The sequence below is a fragment of the Gopherus flavomarginatus genome, chromosome 1 (genome assembly GCF_025201925.1).
Source record: "Gopherus flavomarginatus isolate rGopFla2 chromosome 1, rGopFla2.mat.asm, whole genome shotgun sequence".
In the NCBI taxonomy this organism is placed as follows: Eukaryota; Metazoa; Chordata; order Testudines; family Testudinidae; genus Gopherus; species Gopherus flavomarginatus.
The window spans coordinates 205,406,519-205,434,385 of record NC_066617.1 but is presented as its reverse complement, the minus strand read 5'-3'; the positions used below and the strand labels follow the sequence as shown (position 1 = coordinate 205,434,385).

General features: G+C 44.1%; 1 protein-coding gene and 1 long non-coding RNA gene across 3 annotated transcripts in view; one reads left to right on the top strand and one right to left on the bottom strand.

Moving 5' to 3' along the window:
* Nucleotides 1-27,867, bottom strand: part of TTC3 (tetratricopeptide repeat domain 3) — a 367,670-nt gene that overhangs the window by 126,360 nt on the left and 213,443 nt on the right. The window lies entirely within an intron of this gene.
* On the top strand, nt 17,981-24,191 carry LOC127030375 (uncharacterized). The gene is made up of 3 exons (XR_007768382.1): nt 17,981-18,040; nt 23,499-23,610; nt 24,072-24,191. It is a non-coding gene; the product is annotated as an uncharacterized LOC127030375 (long non-coding RNA).

The window sequence follows — 27,867 nt, the reverse complement described above, 5'->3', positions numbered from 1 at the left end:
TCCCCCGCTCCGTGTCCCCTGACTGCCCCTCCTGAGACCCCCCCTCACCCTAACTTCCCCCCCTAGGATCCTACCCCCTACCTGTCCCCTGACTGCCCCAACCCTTTTCCACACCCCCACCCCCAGACAGACCCCCAGGATGCCCATGCCCCATCAAACCACTCCCCGCCCCCTGACAGGACCCCCAGAACTCCCAACCCACCCAATCCTCCCCCCTACTCCTTGACTTTCTGCCAGGACTCCCTTTACCATGCCCATGCTGGTTAGATGCTGGCTCCACTTGGAGACAAAACTCCACGTGGAGTGCTGAGGCAGCAGGAGCGGGAGGAGCAGTGGTTGCTCTCACTTCTGGGAGCCACAGAACCCGAGCGTGGGGAGGGGGGAGCTGGGGGGAGCACCTTCCCAGGCTGTGGCTCAGTGCCCCCCGCCCCCAGGAGGCTACTGCAGCGGATGCATGTAGGCAGTGCTCCCCGTGCGCCTCCCAGCTCCCCCCTCGCCACGCTCAGGCTCTGCAGCTCCTGAGAGTGAGTTACTGCTGCCACCCCTCCCACAGCAGGCTCTGGGTCCCGCGACCCAGTGGCTCACACACCTGGGAGCTGCAGAACCCAAGCACAGTGAGCGAGGAGCATGCCTGCCACCAGTCTGGGGTCCTGGCCACCAGCCCTGCTCAGCCTCCTGCCGGCTGAGTGAATAGAACCCAGGCCGGCAGGACGCTGAGTGGGGCCGGCAGCCAGGACCTCAGCCAGCAGCTGCCTGCCAGGCAAAAATCGGCTTGCATGCCACCTTTGGCATGCATGCCATAGGTTGCCAACCCCTGGTATAAAGAGTATTTAGTAGGAAATCAACTCAGACAGCATCAGTGCTTCCTGAAGCCCTTTTGAAACACCAGACCACCTCATTTCCTATACAGCTGGAGAACTATTCAAGTGGATAGATTCAGACTGAAGAAGGCTGCTATTTGGACTCAGATGAGCCAGAAGTTTCTTATGATACCACCCTATCTCCCAAAGAGAATATAGTAGAAATAGAGGGGGTTCAGAGACTGGTGACAATAATTAAAGACATGGCAAGATAATCTTCCTTTATATGGACAAATACATAAGAATCATCATGTAGAGAGAACTACAGATGAGGACACAATAGGGATATCCAACATAATGAATGGTATAGAAAAGACTCAAGCCAGGCATTCCTGTTTCCTTGTTTTTATAGAAGACAGAGAGTATTTAAGGATTTAAAACTGATACAGGGAAACTTTTTGAAAACAATGCATAATTAGACCAGGAAGCTCATTGCTATAGGATATCACTGAAGGCAAAAATTTAATAGGAATCACACAAAGGATTAGACATTTCTGAGAACATTCACAGTTATATTGATCTAATGTATTATATCCTTTATGATTTTTTTCTAAATCTTCCTGTTTCAGGGCATGAGCCAATTTCTAACTTACCCCAGGGCAGATTCCATAATTGCCTGCTTGGAGGATGAAATCTCTTGATCTTCCTCTGAAGCATCTGGTAAAGAAGCCACTGTAGGAGAGAGGTTATTGAGTTACATTGACTATTGGTCTATTCGCTATGGCAATTCTTATGTTCTCATTTGCTAGTTTTTACTTATGTACTTGATTTTACTCACTGGCTCATTTGTTTTCCTCTAGTTGTGGGCACATTCTACAGGCTCGTATATTATGCCTGATGCTAAGTTTATCACACTCAGGTTCCCAGAATACTGGACCCTACAAATCAGTCTCAAGATCTTGCTTCTCTCCCCCACACCCATCCCAGCTTATCAGAATATGAGACATTTACCTCATATCTGATTTGAGAATTTCTGTTCACTCAGACTACATTTCCATGTAACTTGAGGTGATGAAATTGCAAGGTGGAAAATGTTTCCAGTTCCATTGAAGACAAATTCCAGGACAGCTTTTTAGTATCCCCAGTGCAAGACTTTTCCTACCTGGTCCTAGACCCTAAGAAGCACACAAACACAATTAATGAGAATCATATTGTCTATCTGCACCATTTCTGGATTCAGCCCAAGTCTATTAGAGCAGACATGAGTGGTTCAAGAGTTAAGTAAAGCGTAATTCCATAGGCATGATTCCATCTACCCTCTACAGCCTCAAAACCAGAGATACTCACATAGCTGCTACACCTCATGTAATCACATACCATTAACTGGCAATTTTGCTTCTTATGCCCTAGTCTTCCATTTAACCCAAATGGGAAGACATACAGTCTAAGAGCCCTCATCCAGTGACCCCTTTGCTGAAAAGCCCTGTCTGTGGTTTTTTTCCTTTTGAACACCAAGCTCCTTTCACCACCAGCAGTAGTGGCTCTTTCATCTATTCAGAACTTAATGTTTCTGTTCTGAGATTTTTACAATCTAGAGCATTCATTGGGCCATTCAAATAGTCTGTATTCTACACATCCTCTGCTAGTGCCAGGAGACCCGGGTTTGGGAGTCCCCAGGCAAGACCACATAACACTATCACAGGGTGCACCACTCAGTGCTAGTCTAGCTCCTCCTCCTGGTCACTCTGGGGAGGAGTTCAAGAGGCCAACACCCCTGCCTGCAGTTTGCACACCTTCACTCCAACTCTGGTCTGCAGTGCCTCTCTCACTCCAGGACCCTCAGCATCTCCTTCACAACTTAGCCCACCAGTTAAGTCATTCAGCATTCCCCCTTGTGGTATAGTCCCTCAACAATCCTAAGCAGTCTTCCCATTCACTGCCTCAATTTTATACCACGTGCTCAGTGGCTGGTAGGGGAACCCAGACCCCCCTTCTCCAAGTTTCAGTCTAGAAACCCTCGGCTCAGCAGTTCTGGGATAGCTAAGGGTTAATGTCTCTTTCACCTGAAGCACCTGACCAGAGGACCAATCAGGAAACCGGATTTTTTCAACTCTGGGTGGAGGGAAGTGTGTGTCTGAGTCTTTGTTTTCTGGCTGCCTGCTTTCTCTGAGCTTTGGAGAAGTAGTTTCTATTTTCTAGTCTTCTGTTTCCAAGTGTAAGGACAAAGAGATCAGATAGTAAGTTATATGGTTTCTTTTCTTTGGTATTTGCATGAATATAAGTGCTGGAGTGCTTTGATTTGTATTCTTTTTGAATAAGGCTGTTTATTCAATATTCTTTTAAGCAATTGACCCTGTGTTGTATCATCTAATACAGAGAGAACATTTGTATGTATTTTTCTTTCTTTTTATATAAAGCTTTCTTTTAAGACCTGTTGGAGTTTTTCTTTACTTCAGGGAAATTGAGTCTGTACTCACCAGGGAATTGGTGGGAGGAAGAAGTCAAGGGGAGATCTGTGTGTTGGATTGCTAGCCTAATTTTGCATTCCCTCTGGGGGAATAGGAAGTACTTTTTGTTTCCAGGATTGGGAACAGAGAGGGAGATTCACTCTGTTTGGATTCACAGAGCTTGTGTCTGTGTATCTCTCCAGGAGCACCTGGAGGGGGGAAGGGAAAAAGGATTATTTCCCTTTGTTGTGAGACTCAAGGGATTTGGGTCTTGGGGTCCCCAGGGAAGGTTTTTCAGAGGGACCAGAGTGCCCCAAAACACTCTAATTTTTTGGGTGGTGGCAGCAGGTACCAGGTCCAAGCTGGTAACTAAGCTTGGAGGTTTTCATGCTAACCCCCATATTTTGGACGCTAAGGTCCAAATCTGGGACTAAGGTTATGTCATGAGTGGCAGCTGGTGGGATATAGACAGAATCCAGAAGCCAGTGGAAATATTTTATTTTTCTTTTCTCTGCTAAGGGCTTTTTAGCAGAGAGAGAAACAGTTGGTTTTAAAAGGGAACCAGAGAGAATTTTTTTTTCTGCTCTCTCTGGCAGTTTGTGGCTTGCATGTTAAGCGAGAAGCCGTTACCAAACTGTTGAGGGTCTTTTGTCATGCAATAGCCCTCCCATTAGGAGGCAAGTACCAGCACTTATAGGCATGCAAATAAAGTGGTTTTTCTGGTTTCCCTTCATTGAACATTAGCTAGAGAGAGAAAAGGAAAAAAAGCACTGTTGCTAGGCAGACTTCAGGAGGCAACAGAACCTGCAGTTCAGAAGATAAACACCGGAGGGCACCCCAACACAAGAAAACAGGAACCATGACTTCTAAGGCAAAAATCGACGCCGAAGAACAAATCAAAGAAGCTGAACACAGGCGACAACTGGAAATAAAACAAAAAGAGATGGAGATGAAAGAAAAGGAAGAAAGCATGAAACTGGCAGCCTTCCAAAGAGAACAGGCAGCCCAAGAGGCAGCACACAAAAGAAAACTAGAAGAAGAAGAGGTGGCCTACCGAAGGAAACAAGCAGAAGAAGAGTTGGCCCACAGAAGGAAGCAAGAAGAAGAGGAGGCGGCCCACCACCGAGAAATGGAAAAACACCAAAAAGAAATGGAAAAAACACCAAAAAGAAATGGAAAAACAACAAAAAGAAATGGAAAAACAACAAAAAGAGAATGAAGAGAAGGAAAAACAGAGAAAACATGAACTGGAGTTGGCAAAAGCTGGGCTGCATGTGCCAGCCAACCCTAACAACCCGGCGCCAAATATTGCTCCACAGCACAGGAAATTTCCCACCTACAAGGCAGGTGATGACACCGAGGCCTTCTTGGAAAATTTTGAAAGAGCCTGTCTTGGGTACAACATCCCCGAAGACCAGTACATGGTAGAATTGAGGTCACAGCTCAGTGGACCTTTAGCAGAGGTGGCAGCTGAAATGCCTAAGCACCAAATGAATGACTATAAACTTTTTCTAACCAAGGCCAGATACAGGATGGGGATAACCCCAGATCATGCCCGTCGGCGCTTCAGAACCCAAAAGTGGAAACCCGAGGTGTCATTTCCCAAACACGCCTACTACATTGCAAAAAACTATGAGGCCTGGATAACAGGAAACAACATTCAAACCTTGGAAGAACTAAACCTCCTCATACAAATGGAACAGTTCTTGGATGGTGTTCCTGAAGACATCACACGGTACATACAAGATGGAAATCCCAAAGATATCGCTGAGGCGGGGGAGATTGGAGCCAAATGGATGGAACTGGCAGAAAGCAAGAAAGCTACTGTCAAGGGGAACGATTACCCCAGGGGGCACACAGACCATAAACCCTACAACCGAGGACAGCCAAAGACCCCACATACCACCCAAGTAAAGCCACAGATACCCTACCCTTCAACCTCACCAGTCTCCAGTAACTCACCTCGGCCCAGTGACCCATCAGATGGAAGATGCTTTAAGTGTAATGAACTGGGACATATCAAGGCCAAGTGTCCCAAGAACACCATGCGAGTGCAATTCATTACACCACCATCACACCAAAGATCCCCAGGCCCGGATGCCTCTCAAATACCCTTGGAGCGAAGGGAAAATTTGAGAGTGGGCGGAAAGAAGGTTACTGCGTGGAGAGACACGGGGGCACAAGTGTCAGCTATCCACCAATCCTTCGTTGACCCCAAATTCATCAACCCAAAGGCCAAAGTTACAGTTTACCCCTTCATGTCACAAGCTGTAGACTTGCCTACAGCTCAACTGCCTGTCCAGTACAAAGGCTGGTCAGGAATGTGGACTTTTGCAGTCTATGACAATTATCCTATCCCCATGCTACTGGGGGAAGACTTGGCCAACCAGGTGAGGCGGGCCAAGAGAGTGGGAATGGTTACACGTAGCCAAACCAGGCAAGCTTCCAGACCCATTCCTGTTCCTGAGCCGTCCACAGAGGCCCCGTCTGTGTTACCAGAGACCCAGACAGAGGTAGTGGACCCGGATTCCATGCCTACCACTGAAACAGCCACAGCACCTCCAGTCCCAGGCCCGGAACTGGAACAGCAACCAGCACCAGCAAGTGCAACCACATCTTCAAACTCAACGCCAGAGGGCGCCAGCGAGCCAGAACTGGCAGAAGCAAAAGACAGCCATACCCAAAAGGCTCAGCCAGAGCCTGAAATACCCTCAGGTGCACCAGCGGAGAGCGGTTCACCAGCAACGGAAACAACCCCATCACCTACATCGCTTCCAGAGGGACCAAGCCCAAGTCCACAGTCTGAGGAAGAACTGGTGACCCCAGCCTCAAGGGAACAGTTCCAGACTGAGCAGGAAGCAGATGACAGCCTTCAGAAAGCGTGGGCGGCGGCACGGAGCACCCCACCGCCTCTCAGCTCTTCTAATCGATCCCGGTTTGTTATAGACCAAGGACTTTTATACAAGGAAATTCTTTCTGGTGGACACCGTGAAGAATGGCAGCCGCAAAAACAGTTGGTGGTTCCAACTAAGTACCGGGGGAAGCTCTTAAGCTTAGCCCATGATCATCCCAGTGGCCATGCTGGGGTGAACAGAACCAAGGACCGGTTGGGGAAGTCCTTCCACTGGGAGGGGATGGGCAAGGACGTTGCCAAGTATGTCCGGTCTTGTGAGGTATGCCAAAGAGTGGGAAAGCCTCAAGACCAGGTCAAGGCCCCTCTCCAGCCACTCCCCATAATTGAGGTCCCATTTCAGCGAGTAGCTGTGGATATTCTGGGCCCTTTCCCAAAAAAGACGCCCAGAGGAAAGCAGTACGTACTGACTTTAGTGGACTTTGCTACCCGATGGCCAGAAGCAGTCGCTCTAGGCAACACCAGGGCTAACACTGTGTGCCTGGCCCTAACAGACATCTTTGCCAGGGTAGGTTGGCCCTCTGACATCCTTACAGATTCAGGGTCTAATTTCCTGGCAGGGACCATGGAAAAACTGTGGGAAACTCATGGGGTGAATCACTTGGTTGCCACCCCATACCACCATCAAACCAATGGCCTGGTGGAAAGGTTCAATGGAACTTTGGGGGCCATGATACGAAAATTCATCAACGAATTCTCCAATAATTGGGACCTAGTGTTGCAGCAGTTGCTGTTTGCCTACAGGGCTGTACCACATCCCAGTTTAGGGTTTTCACCATTTGAACTTGTGTATGGTCACGAGGTTAAGGGGCCATTACAGTTGGTGAAGCAGCAATGGGAGGGGTTTACGCCTTCTCCAGGAACTAACATTCTGGACTTTGTAAGCAACCTACAAAGCACCCTCCGACACTCTTTAGCCCTTGCTAAAGAGAACCTGAAGGATGCTCAAGAAGAGCAAAAGGCCTGGTATGACAGACATGCCAGAGATCGGTCCTTCAAGGTAGGAGACCAGGTTATGGTCTTGAAGGCGCAACAGGCCCATAAGATGGAAGCATCATGGGAAGGGCCCTTCACGGTCCAAGAGCGCCTGGGAGCTGTAAACTACCTCATAGCATTTCCCAATTCCTCACTAAAGCCTAAAGTGTACCATGTTAATTCTCTCAAGCCTTTCTATTCCAGAGACTTACAGGTTTGTCAGTTTACAGTCCAGGGAGATGATGCTGAGTGGCCTGACGGTGTCTACTACGACGGGAAAAAAGACGGTGGCGTGGAAGAGGTCAACCTCTCAACCACCCTGGAACGTCTGCAGCGGCAACAAATCCAGGAGCTGTGCACTAGCTTCGCCCCATTGTTCTCAGCCACCCCAGGACGGACTGAACGGGCATACCACTCCATTGATACAGGTAATGCTCACCCAATCAGAACCCCACCCTACCGAGTGTCTCCTCATGCCCAAGCTGCTATAGAACGGGAGATCCAGAACATGCTACAGATGGGTATAATCCGCCCATCTACCAGTGCATGGGCATCTCCAGTGGTTCTGGTACCCAAACCAGATGGGGAAATACGCTTTTGCGTGGACTACCGTAAGCTAAATGCTGTAACTCGTCCAGACAACTATCCAATGCCACGCACCGATGAGCTATTGGAGAAGTTGGGACGTGCCCAGTTCATCTCTACAATAGACTTAACCAAGGGGTACTGGCAAGTACCGCTAGATGAACCTGCCAAGGAGAGGTCAGCATTCGTCACCCATGCGGGGGTGTATGAATTCAATGTCCTTCCTTTCGGCCTTCGAAATGCACCCGCCACCTTCCAGAGGCTGGTAGATGGTCTACTAGCTGGACTGGGAGAATTTGCAGTTGCCTACCTGGATGATGTGGCCATTTTTTCAGACTCCTGGCCCGAACACCTACTACACCTGGAAAAGGTCTTTGAGCGCATCAGGCAGGCAGGACTAACTGTTAAGGCCAAAAAGTGTCAAATAGGCCAAAACAGAGTGACTTACCTGGGGCACCAGGTGGGTCGAGGAACCATAAACCCCCTACAGGCCAAGGTAGATGCTATCCAAAAGTGGCCTGTCCCACGGTCCAAGAAGCAGGTCCAATCCTTCTTAGGCTTGGCCGGATACTACAGGCGATTTGTACCACACTACAGCCAAATCGCTGCCCCACTGACCGACCTGACCAAAAAGACCCAGCCAAATGCAGTTAAGTGGACTGATGAGTGTCAAAAGGCCTTTACCCAACTTAAGGCAACGCTCATGTCGGACCCTGTGCTCAGGGCCCCGGATTTTGACAAGCCATTCCTAGTAACCACAGATGCATCTGAGCGTGGTATAGGAGCAGTGCTCATGCAGGAAGCAACAGATCACAACTTCCATCCTGTCGTGTTTCTCAGCAAGAAACTGTCTGAGAGGGAAAGTCACTGGTCAGTCAGTGAAAAGGAATGCTATGCCATTGTGTACGCCCTGGAAAAGCTACGCCCATATGTTTGGGGACGGCGGTTCCAACTACAAACTGACCATGCTGCACTAAAGTGGCTTCATACTGCCAAGGGGAACAACAAGAAACTTCTTCGTTGGAGTTTAGCTCTCCAAGATTTTGATTTTGAAATTCAACACATCACAGGAGCTTCTAATAAAGTTGCTGATGCACTCTCCCGTGAGAGTTTCCCAGAATTCAGTAGTTAAAAAGTGTTCTTAAAATGTAGAAGTCTGTTAGTTATATACTTAGGATATGTAAAGGTGTATGTGTTGTATTAATCTGTTTATTTTCAAGTTCTAGAAGGAAATTGCCGCCAGTGAGCTTCCCCACTGTCTGCAATTTGGGGGGCGTGTCATAAACAGATAGCTAAGGGTTAATGTCTCTTTCACCTGAAGCACCTGACCAGAGGACCAATCAGGAAACCGGATTTTTTCAACTCTGGGTGGAGGGAAGTGTGTGTCTGAGTCTTTGTTTTCTGGCTGCCTGCTTTCTCTGAGCTTTGGAGAAGTAGTTTCTATTTTCTAGTCTTCTGTTTCCAAGTGTAAGGACAAAGAGATCAGATAGTAAGTTATATGGTTTCTTTTCTTTGGTATTTGCATGAATATAAGTGCTGGAGTGCTTTGATTTGTATTCTTTTTGAATAAGGCTGTTTATTCAATATTCTTTTAAGCAATTGACCCTGTGTTGTATCATCTAATACAGAGAGAACATTTGTATGTATTTTTCTTTCTTTTTATATAAAGCTTTCTTTTAAGACCTGTTGGAGTTTTTCTTTACTTCAGGGAAATTGAGTCTGTACTCACCAGGGAATTGGTGGGAGGAAGAAGTCAAGGGGAGATCTGTGTGTTGGATTGCTAGCCTAATTTTGCATTCCCTCTGGGGGAATAGGAAGTACTTTTTGTTTCCAGGATTGGGAACAGAGAGGGAGATTCACTCTGTTTGGATTCACAGAGCTTGTGTCTGTGTATCTCTCCAGGAGCACCTGGAGGGGGGAAGGGAAAAAGGATTATTTCCCTTTGTTGTGAGACTCAAGGGATTTGGGTCTTGGGGTCCCCAGGGAAGGTTTTTCAGAGGGACCAGAGTGCCCCAAAACACTCTAATTTTTTGGGTGGTGGCAGCAGGTACCAGGTCCAAGCTGGTAACTAAGCTTGGAGGTTTTCATGCTAACCCCCATATTTTGGACGCTAAGGTCCAAATCTGGGACTAAGGTTATGTCACCCATTCACTGCCTCAATTTTATACCACGTGCTCAGTGGCTGGTAGGGGAACCCAGACCCCCCTTCTCCAAGTTTCAGTCTAGAAACCCTCGGCTCAGCAGTTCTGGGCATTCTCTCCCTGCCTTCACTAGACTAATTCCTACCACTCTGGTTTCTCCTCTCTCAGAATATGTGTACTAGCTCCAAAAATCCTCCTCCTCAAGGAATGGCAGTTGCTTGCCTGCCTGCTACCTGGCTTTATAGGCCCTGCCTCTTCCGGCACAGGTGTGCCTCTCTAATTAACTTCCTCCAGCCTAAAACTTCCCTGTTTGCAATCTAATTAGCTGATTGGGCCCACCTGACCAAATTCACCTCTTTCAGGGCCAGTATGGGCAGCTCACAAGCACTCGAAGGATTGGAGTCTGTTGTGCCCTTAATTGAGTAAGTTTTTGGTCAAAGCTACCACACAGTCCAGTCCCATGGGTGCTTGGCCAGAGCACAAGATAAAAATGGGATTTACATCACTAACACTCAGAAGAGAACAGTGGGCAATGCTACATGGCAGTCAATTCTAAATCAAATCATCATCTGGGCTAAACAACTGGGACTAGGTTCACAAGAAGGACATGTGTATGGCAACCAGGGGCGGCTCCAGGGCCCAGCACGCCAAGCACGTGCTTAGGGCAGCATGCCGCGGGGAGCCCTCTGCCGGTCGCCGGGAGGGCGGCAGGCGGCTCCGGTGGACCTCTCGGCAACCGGCAGAGCGCCCCCCATGGCATGCCGCCCTGCTTGGGGCGGTGGAATGTCTAGAGCCACCCCTGATGGCAACACGTGCCTTTTAGGTGCTCTCTCATCTAGTGAAATCCACAAGACCAAGTTAGGCATCCAGGCTCCCCATACAAGTCGTGGGGAGAGTTAGATGCCTAAAAAGGGATTCGATGAAGCCAGCAGACTTCATAAAGGTCATTAGTTTTATGGACTGCCTATTCATAAAAGGTTCAAATAGGAAAATAAACACACTAGAAGTACATATGGTTGTAGCAGTCTCTCAGAAATGCAGAGCAGTTTTTTCCTAGCAGGAGCCTTCCTAGAAGACTGTCTTTTGTGTATGTACTTTTGAAAATTTGCATCAGTCTTGCCTCCTTCCCCTGGACTAGTATGAGAACAACTCTAGCTCCTAATCTCCCAATCTTCAGAAAGAGGATTCCTCCCTTCATGAGAGACATGCAGATACCATAATCCTAGAGCTCACCCTTGAATGTCAAAGGGTCTGTGTTATCCATCACATTTGCCTCCACAAATACTTAGTTTGCTTTCCATTGATTTTAATTCAGATAAGTTGTAGTCTATGTGATATCATGCAAGACAAAGCTTTTGCTTCTCTGTGAGAAATTCCTGAAATAGTAAAAAAGAAAAATATCCTGAATCCTGTTAAAATTAGGTCTTTCATTGGCAGCTTCTTTTGAAGCTTATCCAGCGGTACAAAATACAATTTCCTCATTCTATGGTTGTGCAGCAGAATACATCAGTGCTGGCTGAAGTGAAAACTTTGTTCTGGATGTCAAGCAATAGCTTTTTGTCCTCTCTCTGGGGTATATTGTCTTTTAAATTCAGGCAGATGATATTTGCAGTATCTCTGACTTCACAACTCTATTCAGGAAAGTTATTAGAAGTATGTTTTTCTGTACCTACCGCACCATCAAATCTTCTGCTAGAAAAGATAGTGGGACAGATTTTCAAAACTGTCCACCTAAGGAACTGTACTATGCTAAGAACCAAGTGGTCCCCTAGTATGCTTGAAAAACACATGTCCACACCCAAGCGTGATCTAAACAGTTTTCAAGCATCCCAAATACTGCTTGATTTAGATTTGTATTATTCAGGATTAAATACTGGTTTAGACTAAACCATTTCAGTCTGCCCCATTGTAGCGTCAATGCAAACCTGTCAACTTTACATGTTAGATTATAAATTTGCAGACCCTGCAGGCAAAACTCATCAGTTTACAGTAAAAACCTTTTTGGTTGTTCTTCTCCATTCCACTGCCTCTTCTGGAAGGACAGCAAATCAGAGCTGCTACAGTAAGCAGTCAGAGGCTGAGTGCTCCCACTCTCCTCGGGAACTGACAGAATTTTTTGGGTAAGGGGCAGGGGAGAGGAGTACACAATACCATTTTCACAGGAGGGGCAGGGAAGGAAGCAAAAAGATCTCAGCAGCTCAAGGTGTCTCTGCTCACTCTTCCCCACTTGGAAAAACAGGTCTGTTCTTATCCACTCCACTCTTCTCCTCAGGGTGGATTTGATTTAAATCAAATTGATTCAAATCATGATTTAAATCACTAGTCAGGAAGACTCAATTTAATCATGGATTTCTACATTAAAGTGCATTCTTGTTGGTTGTTATAACCTTAATACATATTCTTCACAACTCAGAGATAGATGTAGGTTTCATTTTTAGAAAGCACACACTATATATTTTAAGTGATTTATTTTGAAAACTTTACAGATTAGTTTTACAGCTATATCAGAAAATGAATGATTGTTTGGTTATTTCATTTACCAAAGGTAATTGAAGCAGATTTATGAAGTCATTGGGAGGTGATCTATCTCCAATTCAACAAGTTAATCATTAATATTTGGAGGATTTTCTTGCCATGCTGTATTAGGAGGAGAACATCACCAGACCAGTAAAATAAATTGTTTTATTTAACTAAAACAATGTTATGTATTCTGGATTTTTTTCTTCAGCAACAAACGTATAATATTTTAACAAAACAAGCATATGCATTTTTTAATTTAGCTAAACATTCAAGTTTTTTAAAATCAGGTTTGTTTGTGTTAAAATTGTTTTTAACTGAAATAGTTAAATGAAATGTTTTTTAAAAAATTAAATCGACTACATCAGCCAAGTCAACATGAGAAACTTAAAATATTGGCTTCTGCAGCTAACTCAGTCATCTTAACTTTCATTTTCCTGTTTGTTCATAATCTGGAAAAGAAAAACAAGCTTTCCTACTTTTTCAGGTCCCAAACGATTTCTCAATTTGGAATGAATTAGTCCAAAGGAAGAAAATATTCTTTCTACACCACCAGAACAAACTACTGCTGTTAAAAGTGAGATTATCACTTCAACAGTCTCTGAATCCAAGTGCTTATGTGACTTCCACCAGTTCACTGGTGTGACTATTTTTAAAGCATCGTCAGCAAACATATATTTCTTGAATGGTTCACCCTTAGCTCTGAAGTTTATTGTAGTTCCCATTATGGAGGGATGATTGCTGGACGTCCATATCATAGCCAACTCTTCTTCTTCAGCAGTTAAGGTTTAACCCTGGTACCAAATATTGAGAATGTTTGCAAGAAAATGAGCTGGAGATAGTGTTTGCCCATTAATTTTTTAATGCCTGTAATTTAACTCGGTCATTGCATATTTCTCTTTTTAAGATCTCTCTCAGTTCCTTCCAAATTTCAACAGCCTCAGCAATAAAACAGCTATTTCCCTGCATTTTGTTCAAGGCTACAGAAATAGGCTTCAGGGTACGCACCATGTGTTCAACATTTCTCTTAAGCCCAATGTTGAGAACTTTGGCTTTGACAGTGCCATCTATTTTTTCAAAATTTTGTTCACAAACTGTCATCGGATTAGGCCAGTTCTTGATATAGTGCTCAAAACAGTCCTCTGCTGAGTTCCATTGCACGTATTGTGGGAGAGCTAGCTTGGTTCCTCCCACTTTTTTCAGGGCAGCTGTTGCAAAGTGGTTGTTACAGAAGTATTTTGCAATTTCAACAACATTAGCTTTTCTTTCTGGAACACTGAAGTCTTTGGCTAGGAGGTGCATCAAGTGAGCACTGCAACCATATGTTATTGGCTTGGGACTCTCTTCACTCTCTTCTGAATAATTTCTTCTCATCTTGATACATTTGCAGCATTGTCTGTGACCAAGCTGTGTACTAGACATTTTTAGTTTTTTTCAGTTTGTTATAGCTTTTACTGCTATTTCTTCTAAGTATTCTGCTGTGTATGCATTTCCTGATGTATCAGTTGTTTCTGTAAAGAAGACATTCCCTTCTTCTGTTGTCACACAAGCACAAACAACAGGATCATTGTGGACATTGCTCCACCCATGGAGACTCATCTTAACAATTTCACTCTCTAGACTTAGCACACTGCTCAATTTCTCTTTCATACAGTTTATCCAACAATTTGCCTGCGATATCAGCTCTGTTGGGTGGACTGTATCCTGGTCTTAATGACTGAACCATATTAATGAAGTGTGGGTTCTCAAGCATACGGAAAGGAGAGTTTGTTGCATGAACAAACTGGGCAATTTTTTCATCCATGACCTGTTTTTGTAATCTGCTGGCTGTTTCTGGATGATGAAGGTTTGTTTTTTTTCTTTTTACTACAGGTGATATACTGTGGCTATGTGACACACATGATGTGACTGAAATACTATCCTTGACAGATAACTCTGAAATTATAGAAAATGATGGTGATCTGGAAGGTGGATAGTCTTCAGAATCCTGTATGTTGAGGATGGATTCTCCTAAACAGAATAAGTCAATGCAGTTATTTAATTATTTTACCATACTGCTCATTTAGTATTACTTATTGCATTCATTGACACTCAGGACTACTTTAAAGGTGAAACTGTATAAGGAAGATCTGCCTATTTCAGCTATTTATTTTTTATCACAACTGCATCTAAAATGATAGTACCACAGAGTAACAACTATATTTTTTGCTCAAACATGAGAATTCAAGAATAGTCCAGAAGGAAGATAGGCAGTCCTTAAGAAAGAAGTATGAAATAAAAAAGTTTACCAACCTGAAGATTCTGCATATTCAGACATGTTCCTTTCATCGTCTTCAATGCAGCTTCCTCCTGAGAAGGAACACTTCTCATGATGTTGTTTCATTCAGGCAATGAGGCCGTGCATTTCTTTGTTGCACTGTTTGCATTTTGCACACACATGCCTGTCTTATCCACAGGTAGAGAAACTTCATTAAAATAGTCCTAAACTCGGTCTCTTTTACAACCTGCTGCCATTATAGGTTTTCCCATCTAGTGAGAGAATGGTATGCTAGATTTCAGATCAATGAAGGCTACACACAGAAAGATCTCAAGACTTCTGGAACATGCTGCTCAGTTTCCACTTTTGTTTCTACTGCCTATCCATCCCTTCTCACATTTATCTCCAGACTTCTTCTCCTTGTCCAGATCTATTCCGCCCCCACCAATCTTCTATTCATTGAAGTTTTTGAAACTTTGCACTTTTAGAGAGAGGTAAGGGATTAACTCTGTGTACACAGATTTTCAGAGGGACAATAGGGTTGAGGTCTGTTATTTCTCACTTCCATATATTTATTTAAAAACATTGCTGCTATTAACAAGCATGTTATCTCTGGAGACACAAATCCACAGTTTGAGAACTGCAAAACTAAGCATCTCTGATGGTATCTTCTAGACTGAGCACTGAGTCCCATTGGGTAGATAAAAAGATTAACCTAAATATTCTATTCAGAAGCTCCTGGAATTAGGTCCCTAATCCATGAACTATTGGAACTCATTTACAAAACTTTTCTTAAACATTACAAGAATATATTGTCTCATACTATAGAATTAGAATTTATAATCCTTGTTCCATGATGAGATAGTTTTAATTAAGATACATTATAGCTCAAAGATACCTTTAGATAGATTTTTTCCTCAAAAAGCATTTTATCAAAAAATTCAATTTAAATTAAAAAAATCTGATTTTTTCATTGATTTTTACCCACTCTGCTTCTCCTTTATATACCCCTGCAACACCAGGCCAGAAAAGTGGAAGGAGGAGAACCCCCACTGGAGCTGCCCACACAAGCCAGGGAGGAGGTTGAAGAAGCTCTATAACTAGTGTGTTGGGGCAGATACAGGGGCAAAATATTAATTGATTTGGGAATGGGGATACAGACCTGCTGGGTTGTAGAAGATGTGACTTTGGGGGCACATCATTAATTGATATAGATGTGATAAATGCCTAAATTGCTGATGTAACTCTGGGGGACGGACCGATGTGGGACTATGCTATACAGAATTAATTATTTGGCATTTGAGTTTTGTGAGGAGTGTAAGCTGTCTGTGTCATCAGGTAGCACTTTATGCAAATATGTAATTTCATGCAAATTAAATCTCTAATTTTTGTCACAAGATATTGACAAGTATGCCAGTCTGGATGGCATCAAGAGAGCCTATACATCTTCCTGTTCATGTCCCACAGTACACCAGCGGCCTTTAAAAAACCTTCTACAATTCACAGTTTCTAGGAGCTTTGTCAGGAATTGAGGAATACATATACAAGGAGTGGCCCTGTTTGGACACAGGGCAAAACTGTAGTAGTTCACAATTCAAAGTAAGCATGGCTAACATGGACTTAATGAACCATTTGTGCTTAAACTAGTGCAGTCACACTGTATCAAGGTCCCTGCCTCCAGAGTGCCCCAGGATGGCTCTGCAGCAGACCTGCCTCAATTTTCTTTCAATCTGTGAGAGTTTTTGAAAAGCAGTGAAGTTTGACTACTGCAGTGATTTGGCTGTCCTGCTAAGACATTTATTAAAAGTCCATCCATTCCAGAGTACACCAGTTCAAAAAGAAAAACACAAAAAACCCACAGAGTCTACATCCTAGTCTCAAGTTGGGCCTAACTCCCCATCCTGAGGATCTGGTTTGTCTTCAGCTCAGACACTCTTCATAAAACCCTTGAGCTCAGTTTTCCATTTTAATCCCTTCCTGGGCTCTTTCCAGTTTCTCCCCATCAACTCCTCCTGGGCTCCTTTGGGTCACTCCTTCCTATTTTGCTGAGCAGCAACTCTTGGGGCTTCATTCCTGGGAGTCTTCTTTCTTCCCTGCTGTAGAAAATACCTTTGCTTCTCCTGAGGCTCTCTTATCTTTCCCTAATAGGCCTAATTAGACTTGACCATCACCAGGTTTAACTAAAACACTGTTAAAAATGCTTTCTGACACAGGAGACTTTTGTACACTAGTAGTTGGACTAGTTCTAACAGCAATTCAGTTAAAAGTCATGAGAATTTTTTGGCAAATTTTTCCAGTGTAAACATGGCTTTTGATGTTTTGCAATGCACAAATGCCCAAATATGTGCATACTCCCAGAAGCCAATTTTGAATTTTCGCCCACTGTTGGTCACTCAGAGCAGTCTCTCAGAAGAAAGAAAATAGTTGTAGCTTCAGATCTCTTCATCAGCAACATACTGATTTCTGTCTTCAACTGCAACTTTAGAGTGCCTGTTGAAAATAAACCTTAAGTGGCTCCCTTTAAGCATTAAGTAAATTAATGTGCCTTTCAATATCTTTATAAAGACTTATGCCAAAATCTTCAAACTTGGGTGCCTCAAACCTGTATTTAGGGACTTAAAAAGAAGTAGTCTGGCTTTCAAAAGTACTGATTACCTGGAGTTACTATTGACTTCACTGGGAATTTGGTTTGTGAAAATCAAGCTACTTATATTTATGTGCCTAAATATAGTTTTAGGAACCTAATTTTAGCACACTGGTTTGAAAATGTTGGCCTTTTTCACTTTGTTCACTGTGTTTGATAAGTATTGCGCCACAGAGAGTACTAGCAGTATTCCCTATTTCACTTTGCACTGCCACTGAGGTAAAAGTAAAATATATCAACCAGCATGTCTTCCACTGGTTTGGGAATGGCTTTGACAGCAGCCTTAGTTACCAAGTGGCACAAGGGTGTCATGCATGGAAGGCTATACATAGAAGCTGACATTTCTTTGACTCCCCTTAATACAGATTGTGCTTGCCAAACATTACATATGCTGAGTCCAAGGAAAATCCAATTGCATTTGTCTCTAGTATGTTGGAATGCATGAAAACTAAAATAATTAATTGGTGCAAGACATTTTTCCACATTTGTAATGTTACACGCAGACTTTGAAAGAAGATTATTCAAAAGTCTTGGTTCTTGATCAAACTATCTAATTATGACATGGATTTTGTCATTGTTGGCATCATTATTTTCAACCACTGTAGCAGTGAAAGGGTGCAGATCTGGCATGACTCATGAGTGACCAAGTGTGATGCAATTACAGGGTTTTTGTTGATTCATTCAGCTTTTGTTCTTCCACTAGACAAAGATTTTGCAATACCTGAATTGGAGGAACAATCATCTTGACAAACTTTTTTAAATGGTTAGTAAAGTCAATAGGAATTCCATGTTTATATGTTTGTTTCAGTGAAGGATTGTTCAACTGGTTTTTAAGAAAAATGTTTGTATTCCCTTGGGGGGAAAATATGCTACTCACATGTTTTTCAGTCTGAAGGGGTTTCTTCAGGTCATTTAGATCAGAATTACCTGTGCAGAGGATTGAAAGTAGATCCCAAAATAATTATGTTCCTCTTAAGTCTTCCACCCCTCTCTGATTTTACTACATTCTAGATTAAATTTAAGTAAAGGATTCAGTACTGCAAGTAGGATGCATTTTAGAACTTGGAAGAACCATATTCTTCCATTAAATGATCTTTTCCCATACCAAAGATGTATAAAACCAATAGGATGGATGGTACAAGCCCATAAATATATAGTAAAGAGTGTATATGTGTATGTATATATATGCGTATATGTATATACACACACACTTTATATATCCAGAGAGAGAAAGGAAAACAAAAATGTAGTATTGAACCCCAGGCAAAGTAAATGTACACCACAGAATTCTATACAGTGTGTATGTATTATGAAACAAGTCTTCTCCTTCACGTATAAATACACACTCTACCATCTGTTACCACAACTATCATACATCATAGACCATACACCACAATCTTAACCTCAACTCACCCTTTTCCACAAACCTCTTTACCAAAACAGTACTGGCTGTGGAAGTTTAATATAGTTTTGTGCTGTGTTGGGAAAGAGTAGTTTCACAGATGGGATGATGGAACAGTAGCACATATACTGAGCAGAGTTAAGGCTGTTGAGCATTTTCTGTAGTTTATGGTTGTGATAATGGTAAGATATATGCTTCTGAGTGGAGGAGAAAGAGGCTATGTACTTACAATTTTCTTTATTTTGTGGGTTTGTGTCAGGTATGTTTTGTGTGGAGCAATTCTAACTGCTTAATAATTATTAATTTCCTTTGGCTTTTTTTTTTTTTTCAATGCTTAAACAAATGTAGGGTTGGACAACAGGGGGCAATCCCATGGAGGGATAGAAGTGCAACTGCTGATGGAGAAGTTAATTCAGCAGCAGCAGCACATGAATCTTGATGTGCCAGTGGCTGCACAAAATTCCTTGAATGTTAAGTGCACTGCACCTAAATCTCTTCCCATCTGGAGAATCTGAAAAAAACATAGCTCCCAATGGCTAACATTTTATATGTAGGCCCATTAAACTGATGCATATCCAGATTATCATGCTTACAAGTAAACATGGAGTTTGTTTGTTAGCAGTCACTGGCACATAACATTTCAGTTATGACAAACAAAAGCTAAAAATTTATCTGAAATCCAGTTTTTTTTCAACCTCAAAAATACACATTGCTCCAGATCTACTAAAAATACAGCTCTCTACCAAAATTTGTGGAGATGGATAGTGTTTTTAAAGATATCAGTCAACAATGTATGATTATCGGTCAACAATGTATGATCGGGATCGGCAACCTTTGAGAAGTGGTGTGCCAAGTCTTCATTAATTTAAGGTTTTGTGTGCCAGTCCAAGGTTTCACATGCCAGATCAGCAGTGTGGGTGGCAGACAGAACCACAGACCAGCAGTGGGCTGAGCCTCTCATTCTGCTACCAGTCTGGGGTTCCATCCGCCGCAGGGTCCCAGCCGCCAGCCCGGGTTCCATTCATGCAGGTTGGCAGCAGGCTGAGTGGGGCTGGCAGCTGGGACCCCAGTTGGCAAGGGGCCAGCGGCCAGAACCCCAGACCGGCAGTGGGCTGAGTGGCTCATCCTGCTGCTGGCCTGGGTTTCCGTAATCCAGGCTGGCAGTAGGCTGAGCAGGGTTGGCAGCCGGGACCCCGGCTGGCAAGGGGCCAGTGGCTGGGACCCCAGACTGGCAGCAGGCTGACTGCCAATCTGGGTTTCTGTCCACCGGCCCCTGCCAGCCAGGGTCCCAGCCACCAGCCCTGCGCAGCCCGCTGCCGGCCCAGGTTCCATCCATCCCGGCTGGCAAGGGGCCGGTGATCGGGACCCCAGCAGGCAAGGGCTGGTGGCCGGGACCCCAGATGGGCAGTGGGATAAGCGGCTCATTCCAGTGCTGGCCTGGGGTTTCATAATAATCCAGGCCAGCAGTGGGCTGAGCAGGGCCGGCGGCCAGTACCCCGGCTCGCAGCAACATGCCACTAAAAATCAGCCCGTGTGCCGCCTTTGGCATGCGTGTTGCAGGTTGTCGACCCCTGTTATCTTGTCAAGGCCAAATTTCAGACACAACCCAATTTAAAAGACTTCAAATTTAAAATTTATCAAAAGAAACCAAATAAATATTCTCAGAATATTCAAAGGGCATAAAAATTAACAATGTGAAATTTTGCACCAAAAGTCCACATACTTTTAGAGGAAAAACAAGAACTGTGTTATTTTAAACCACTTCAGAACACATACCTAACTATGAGGCTGCAACCAGAAGCCACCATAACGGTGCCGGACTCACTACAGTGGTGCCTCCCGCTGTTTGGTTAAGGAATTAGCTCTTTCAGCAGGACACCTTTGCTAGTGGTGTCTTGCCCTCCATTACTTTCTCAGTCTCCACAGTCCTTACTGTTGGACACCTGTCACTTCCAGACCACAGCGTCCACTTCTGGCCACTGCCCTCTGGCTGTGCCCACTCCACTGGCTATCCCCACCCTTCCAGGCTCCCAACAGCTTCTGGTTCTATCACTCGCCTCAGTGGCTCACAGCAGTCATCAGTCTAGCCCCTTCCTCCAAGGGCAAACTGCAGTCTGACTTAGCCACTCTCATTACTGGCAAGTGGGGGGAAAGAGAGGGAGCCCAGGCCTGCCTGCTACTCTGGGCCCCAACCCACAGATCCTCTAGAACAGGGGTCCCCAACGTGGTGCCTGCGGGCACCATGGTGCCCACGGGGGCATCTAAATGCACCCACGTCCTGGCCGGCGGTCGAGCATCTGCCAAACTGCTGCCAAATTTCTGCGGCATTTCGGCGGTGACACCTCTCGCTGACGCCGGTTGCTGTCAAGAAGCAATGTCATCGAGAGGCGTCGCCCCCGAAATGCCGCAGAAATTCAGTGGCACTTTGGCGGATGCTCGACCGCCACCGTGGTCCTTCATCTGGCACCCGCCAGACGAAAAGGTTGGGAACCACTGCCCTAGCAGTAGCCACTTACTGCCCTCCACCAACTCTTCTCTACTGCCTGCTTCCCTGGGTCACTTCCCCATAGCCCCAGCACCTACTCTGCCCTTATGTGTCAGGGCCCCAATTGGGCAGTTGTCAGCCTAGAGCTCTCCCTGCCAAGCCATACTCTGTTCTATCTTAGGTGCTTCTCTCACTAAGAGCCAGTTCTTCTCCCTTTACCCTCCAGGGAGAGACTAAGGCCTTGGCTACACTTGCAAGTTACAGTGCAGTGAAGCAGCCCCAGGCACCCTAGCTCACTCCCCAGCCACACTGGCAAGGCACATAGAGCGCTCTGACTCCACAGCTACAGAACTGCTGGTACTACACCTCAGTGAGTGGAATAACGTTTGCTGCGCCTCCGCTGGAGTGCTGAGGCACCAGTATGAACGAGGTGTTGCGTTACTGCGCTGTGATCAGCCTCCAGAAACATCCCATAATCCTCTTAAGCCAAGTGGCCACACTTGTCATTGTTGTGAAATCAGCTGCAGGAATGCAGAAATGCCCTTTCAAAGCTCCATTTCGGAGAAGCCGGCTGCTTATCAGCTCCAAGAAAAAGCAAACATTTACTGTTTTCCTTGAGTGAGAGAGAGGGGGTGGAGGGGGGTCTGAACTTACAAGACAGCATGCTGACACTCTCAGCACCCCAGAAACCCACTCTCTCTCTCCTCCCACATACACACAACACACTCCTTGTCACACTCCACCCCACCCACCCATTTGAAAAGCACATTACAGTCATTTGCATGCTGGGATAGCTGCCCATAATGCACCACTCCCAATGCCACTGCAAGTGCCGCAAATGTGGCCACACCAGTGTGCTTGAAGCTGAGAGTGTGGACAGACTGCGGCGCTTTCCCTACTGCACTCTATGAAGACAGGTTAAACTCACAGCACTCTACATCTGCAAGTATAGCCATACCCTCAGCTCCTCTCTGCCCTGCAGCCTTCTTATAGGGCCCAGCTAGGCTGCTTTCAAGCCTCCACTTTATTGGCTCCCAATAAGCCCTTCCATGATTGGTTGGGGCTCTGTGCTGCCTTTCTGGCTTGTTCCAACTCCTTTCACGCCAGAGTGGGGCAGCTGCCCCACTACACCCCCATAATACCATAAGTGGTGTGAAATTCAGGTTATCAATGTACAGTACTTGCACTGAGAACAAAAAAGTTTATCCCTAAATTTGTGGATATCAAATGCAAAAATCTCATGTCTAATGCCCGGAAACCTGAATTAATTAATTATTTTAAGCTTATGAAGATGACAGATTATCCACAAGGATAATACCACACACTTTGTGCAATATAGTTAATTTATGTAGATTACCTTAACCTTAATGAATAGACCAGACCCATGCTCTTTCCAGAAAACTAGGGGATCCTATTTCTAACTGTATGTCTAGAGTGACTAATATGAAAACACATCCAAGATGGGACACATACTTTATATCTGCCATAGGGATTGTGAGTGCACAAATAAAACCTGTAGCTTTTATGCTCGTGAAGTCCTGTTCCTGGCCCTATCAAACCTCACTGTTTTCCTTTATAAATCCTGTACCCTTTCCGGTTCCCCCAAATGCTTGAGAAAGAAGTGGGAACTTGGACCAAGAAGTCTGTGGTATCAACTCAGGTAATGCTCGTGCAGTGAATTAGTGCTTGGAGCAGGGATGTTCATAGTATTAAACTTTTTTTATGCATGGTTAGTACCAAAAGGTCTTTACCTAAACCCATTGCTAATGTGGTTTTAAGGAAGGTTAAGGCATAAAAGGTACTTAAAAACTGAAGTGTTCAGTATCCACCCATTCTAAACAACTTTAGCTATATATCAACCTACAAAAATTAATAGAAAATGTTTTACTACATCAATATGAACATTTCAGTTTTACCTGTTCATAACTCAAAAAACATTGAATTGATTTTCTTCAGACTTTGATTATTTTTCCTTCCTTAATGACCCAACAAGCCAACTTTCAGCTTTTGAGTTATGAGAGTGGGACATTTCAATTGAAATATAGTGGGAAAATGTATTTTCCATCACTATATAATTTTAAAATAACTGATTTTGCTCAAATTTTCCAACATTCACCTTTTGAGCTGAGACCAAGCATAGAAAGTTCCAGTTCAAATTAATTTTTTGTAAGTCACGAAAAAGGGAGGTTAGAATGGATACTACCTTGCAACTGTAACTAATCTCATTCACTGCTGTAGATGTATGCTGAATGTCTCAAATAGCAAAGCTAAAACAAGCATTTGACATATAATTTACTTTAAATGTACCTTTTAAACTCTCTCTCTCTCTCTCAGGTCTCTTAAAGTTGTGAGTTGCCTGCTCCCACTCCATGTGTGTGGCCCCTGTATGCACTTGGCTGTTGATGAAATTCAGCTGTAGTCTAGATCCCACCTGTGGAGAGGTCAAGTGAGTACTTTCTTCTTTTTTTTTTATTGGTAAACCACGATATATGTTGAACAGGTTTCCAAAACTTTTCATTTCCTTATTTTGCTCTCAATTGGATATGAAATATAGATTTTTAAGTAAAACATGTTTCTGAAGTTCCACAACTTTGCTGAGCTAATCTAGCACCCAATTTCCAGGGGTACTGAGCACCCATGATTCCCACTAACTTCAGCTGAAATGGTGGGGATTCAGAACATCTAATAATCAGGCCACTAGTCATTAGCTGAAGTAATTTTCCTAAAAATCATCCATATTCAGTGGTAGATAGGATTGTGCTTTACCTGATTAATAACTATAAGAGGTAGGAACAGAAGAGACCACTTGATTCATCCAGCCTGATCCCTGCCTTTTTCAAGACTATTCTGTACATAATTCCAATATCTGCAGAAAGGTGCCACAGCTACATGTACCTTCTTTTGTAGTGCCCAGAAACCTCAACTTACATAAATACCATCATGATCCACCACCACGTTAGGCTGGACCAAGAGATGATTGCTCTGTGGAGCCCCATAAACATCACCCCAGCATAGAACTGTGTGTGGCAGGAGGGGGAGAGTGCAGCGGGCCTGTCCTACCAATCTGGACAGATACAACTCAGCTACAGAGGTAAGGAGAGGGGGAGCCCCATGCCTCTTGCTTGCTGCTCCTGAGAGGAGGGAAAAAAGTGGCCCCATGCCACTGTTCCTTCCTCTCTAGGTTGATAGGGGTTCCTTCTGCCACCACAACTCTAAGTGGAGCTAAGGCCACACAAGGCCCTATGTTGTATTGTGCCTAGTGCCCCAGATTACCTTCTGCAGCCTAAATTTTTCCCTTCATTAGGGCAGTGGGTCCCAAAGTTTTTACTAAGGCAGCAACCAACTGCATTTTGTCTTTTTTTGCATCCCACCATTACCTATATGCACCCTCTGCCCCAGCTGAGGAAGCTGGAGGGGGCTGGAGAACAAGCTTGCCTCACAGTCACCCTGCATCAGCGGCTCACGTCCTGCTGGCTGGCTCCTTACTTCAGTCATTGCGACATAGTGCATAGGGTTCTAGGGCACTCAGGTTTGGCCTGGCTAGGAGTATATGTTTGCCTAGACCAGGGCCCAATGATGGGTTAATCACGCCCTGGATATGGGCAACCCATCTAGAACCTTCCTGGGACCCACTGGTGGATCAGGACTCACCATTTCGGAAACACTGCATTAGGTTACTGCCTTTACTCCCAACATCTTCCCAGTCAATGAATCATTCCATACCATCATTTATATTGTTACCTTCAATTTACTTATTGACTTTGCTTTTATACCCCCCTGAATGTTCTCTGTGCAGAATACACACAGGAAACAATATACCTATACTGTAACTTGAAGAAAGAAATTGGCTGAGTGGCCCATTATTGTTGTAGGAGGTGACAGCCAGATTTCTCCAGAGTGTGACAGACTACATTTAAAGGCCATATCCTGCCTTGTACTATGGCTGCCTTGCACTATCTGGCAGTGCAAAGCTGCCTAACTTACCCCTTAAAGAATTCACTCACCATTCCCCTTCTCTGCTGTGCCAAGCCCTGCTCAACTGCAGCTGAGGATGTAGCCTTAAATCTGTTGAAACTGCAACAGACTAGTAAATATTATCTTTTAAAAGTATCTCAGTGACACCGTTATGCATCTCTTGATAAGAGCCAAACCCACCTTTTGTGTTGTATGTGTATATGGTCTACTAGTTTGTAATAACTGAAACCTCTCTTTAGGTTGGAATAATGGTATTTTAAAAATGGGATGAAGGCAAGAATTGAAATCATTGCTGATTTGTGCATGTACATATACGTACACACACATGTTGTACACACATGTGCAAGTCAGCAATGATTTCAATACCTTCCCTCATTCCATTTTTAAAATACTATCATTCCAACCTAACGAGAGGTTTCAGTTATTACAAACTGGTAGAGTCAATCAATATTTTATGATACTTAATCACCTCCTGCCATATTTGGATTATATGCCAAAGGAAAAAGTTATTTTGAGTGTCAAGTTATTTAATTTTATTTTGGTCTAACAACAAGAAAGCTAAAAAAATAGTGGGTGCTGTCTCATCTGTCTCCATGGTCTGCCAATCAGATGAGGAGAGTTGTAAATATCCAGTCCCTCACATTCCTTAAATTACATGCCTATTTGTACATTCCCTAGATTTAGCAGAAGGGAATAACAGTGGATAAAAACTAATCTATAGGATTTAATTTTAGATTTAGAGTCTCAGAAATTATTTTTATCTGATTAAACATGTGAGTTTCAATTTCGTTACAGGAATTTTTCTTTCTTTCCTCAGTCTAGGATATAATATTTTTAAATGTTTACTTTTTTATGTTGCATATGAGTCTCTTTTAATGCCAATTTAAAACTTTGTTATGCAAAACCGGTTGATTATATGGAGATCTTATTTATGATGCTAAATTAATACTGAACCATCAAGGATCAGGTGCTTCCCCCTTTCCTGGGAAAATTTGGTAATGTCAGATATTTGTTCTAGCAATTGGAGAAAAACTATTAAGCATGTAGGTTTAGAACACAGGAACATATGAATTGCCATACTAAATCACATTAGTAGTCACTCTGTCTAGTCTAGTATTCTGCTGTCTCTGACAGTGACTACTACGAGATGCTTCAGTGGAAGTTACATGAAACCCTATAGTGGACAGTTATGAAATACCCTGCCTACAAGGAATTTTTTATTCCTGAATCTGCCATTTGTTAATGATTAAATTATGCCCTGATACAAGAGGGTTTCTATCCTTTATTTAGGAAATGTTTTTTATTCTATGCAATTTTGATGGTTCTCATAGTGTCCAGTTACCCCTTCTAACTCCAGCAAGAGAGAAACTTGCTGATATTTAGCTGAGTGTTAGGTTCTTGACACCTACAGTCTGTTAACCACCCAAATAATCTCCTCAGGGCTATGCCAACCCTTACTGTGCCTTGCAGATTAACTTAAGGCTCACCCCAGTCCTGAGCCCCTTTGAAGTGTTCCCCTGCGATATCCAGCCTCTGGCTACTCATAGAAATTGCAGGTTTGCTTTCCCCCGAAGGAAACAATGTACACACCAACCTGTTTGATTCAACTGAGGATCAGCTCCCATATAACACAACAACACTGAGATATATTTATAGTGCAAACAATCGTACATTCTTCTTCATCCTATAGGTGCTACACTGTAGGGGTGTCTGCATCCCTGCCCCTCTCATCGGAGATCTTTGGTAACAGTATCTGTTCGGACAACATATGCGCTGTCCCTCCCTTGTGTTCTGCCTCGAGGCTAATTAGCGCTGCGTGGGTGAACCACCCTCAGTTCCTTCTCAATTGCCACTGGCCTGAGACAGAGCAAATAGCAATCCCCTTTCCCTTACCTTAGAGTTAGGTTTTGTTTTAGCTATTATTTCCATTAGATTTTTCTTAGTCTTATAGGGTTTCTGTTAGTTTTTTTCCCAGTTAAAAAACAAAACAAAACATAACTTTTTTCCTTCCCCACTTTCTTTTTCTCTCCTCTAGGGATAGCCCACAATAAGGGGCATGCCCAGCTCCCCGGGTTTAAAAGATGGCTCTCCTGCAGGGAGGCAATACTGGTTACAGACAGACACTCCCCCTGTGTCCAGTGCCTTGGAGAGGCTCAAATTCTGCAGAAGTGCACCTTCTGCCAACAATTGTAGGCTAGATCCCCACAAAAATGGGAGTTAAAGCTGAAACTCATCCTTATAGAGGATGCTCTTAAACCAGCATCCGTCCAGAATCCATTCCATGACACAGACCATCCCTGGAGCCTTCTAATTCTAAAGACAGTGAACCATGGAGGAAATCTTCAGACTCCCATTGCAAGGTCTCAAAGAAGAGGGCTGCAAGTCCTCAAACTCGGCCCCAGACCAGCCAGAGGAGATCGCTGGTTCAATCAGTAACCTCGGCACCGATGACTCCAAAGCACGGTACCCATAGGACACATGGGTCATATGGTGCAGACACCGCCTATAAGCCCTAAGGCCCCTAAGGGTGCAGGCTCCAAAGCAGCAGCATCACCTGACAGAGGCAAGAGCGCAGACCATACTGTCTCTGCGAAGGAGGTACCGGCATGTAAACCATTGCTACTGACCGTTTCCAAACAACCCTTATCAGATCGACCACCTTGGGCAAGATCTGTGCCAATTTCCTCAGTACCAGCAAGTCAGCACCAACAAACCCTGATAGTACTGA